This window comes from Echinops telfairi, unplaced genomic scaffold (genome assembly GCF_000313985.2).
Source record: "Echinops telfairi isolate 266 unplaced genomic scaffold, ASM31398v2 ScPeMD7_5927;HRSCAF=6808, whole genome shotgun sequence".
Taxonomy (NCBI): domain Eukaryota; kingdom Metazoa; phylum Chordata; class Mammalia; order Afrosoricida; family Tenrecidae; genus Echinops; species Echinops telfairi.
In genome coordinates, this window is record NW_022109827.1 from 132,803 (window position 1) to 134,610 (window position 1,808).

Below are 1,808 nucleotides of genomic sequence, written 5' to 3' on the forward strand. Positions count from 1 at the left end.
CTGAAGCAGGGAACTGGCTAAGGCAGCTGCACCTGGTGCGACCATCACAAAGCAAGAGACCGAGAACTAGAAAGGCGAGGCTCACTGAGCCATTTATCTCTCCGCCCTTCAATCAACCCCACATGTGTTTATTGGCCAGGTTGGCACAATAAACTTTAACTATCTCAGTCATTGAGAGAAACAATCAATTAAAAGAGCAAAAGAATCCAAAGAAAGTCCCCAGAATGATGTGGGACAATAACAAGAGAAACAACCTGTCTCACCAGGATTCTGGAGCAAGAAGAAATAAAAAAATCTACAGAGAAAATAGTACCAAAATGTAGAGAAGAATTTTCTCCAACATCACAAAAGAGGAACAATAGTATTCAAGAAGCTGAAAGAAACCCCAATAGGATAGACCCCAGAAGAAAAACATTGAGACATTTTAGCAAGGAAAAAGAAAGAATCCTGATAGGGGAACAAAGAACAGTCAACTTCAAAAGAAAGCTGATAAGGAAGCTTGGACTTCTCAGCAGAAATTATGCAGGATAGACGACAAACTTCGAAGGGAAAACCTGCCAACTAAGAAACCTATATCCAGCAAAATTATCCCTCAAAAACAAAGGGGAAAAAAGATATTTCCAAGCAAGGAAAACAACAAAAACTAAATGAAATAGTAAAAGCAAGACCAGCATTATCAAAAATATTAACCAGATGACTATGGACAGAGAATCAACAACAGACAAATCTGAGAGCATCAAGACAACACCAACCATAAACCAATAAAATGAAAATCACACCCCAAACAACACATAAAACTGAGAGGGAATAGAGACACCAATAAATACACACACACACATACACAAATAAACCAAAAGCAAATACAGCAAAATAACAACAAAAACCCTGCACTTTTCAATAGTAACACTGATGAACATCAATGGACTAAAAGCACCAATGAACTGGAAACAAGAGTCATCTATGTACTGCCTACAAGAGACACAATTTAAATGCATGGATAATAATAATAGACTGAAAATTAAAGAATGGTGGAAAATCGACCAAGCCAATGGCAACCTCAGAAAGATGAAGTGTCAATATTAATCTTGTATAAAATAGACTTCAGCAGAAGAAATTATAAAAATTAGAATATGAATAAAAGAACTGGAAGACAGAAAAACAATGGGGAGAATCCACAAGACAACTCACTGGCAAAGATAAAGGGGGAAAGGTGCAAATATTTAGAATTAAAGATAAAAAGGGTGACATCACAACAGACTCAAACAAAATAGCAAGAATAATGACACGCTACTGTGAAAGGCTATACACTTCAGCATTCATTGATTTTTACTGGGACCCTCACCCACCCCCACTATCTCACCCCTATTCTAAGTAGCCTGAGTCACCAACCACCAGAGATGTAACCAGGAGGAAGCTCAAATGTTCAAGTCTCTTCACGCTTCAACTCTGGTCCAGTTCTCAAAAAAGATTTCAGACAAGGGACAAAACTCAGAGCAGAGTCAGAGAACAGGTTCCAACAGAAAGAGTTTACTGAAGGGGATAGTGGAAAGAAGTCCAAAGTGCCCTTAGGTAAGCTAAAAGAACTATACTCAGCTTTTAATATCCTCTGCCTTTTCTTAGATTGACGCCTTTCTCTGTTTTATATAGTCATTGTGGCTGGGTCGTTTTTTTGTTGTTATTGTGCTTTGTCCTGCTTTAGGATGTTTTCTGCATATGAAAGACAGGATGGGTGTGGACTTGTGAAGACAGTAACTGAAATAATAACTACCTGGGAGCATGGAAGGGAAGCATGGGGAAGTGGGGAGTCA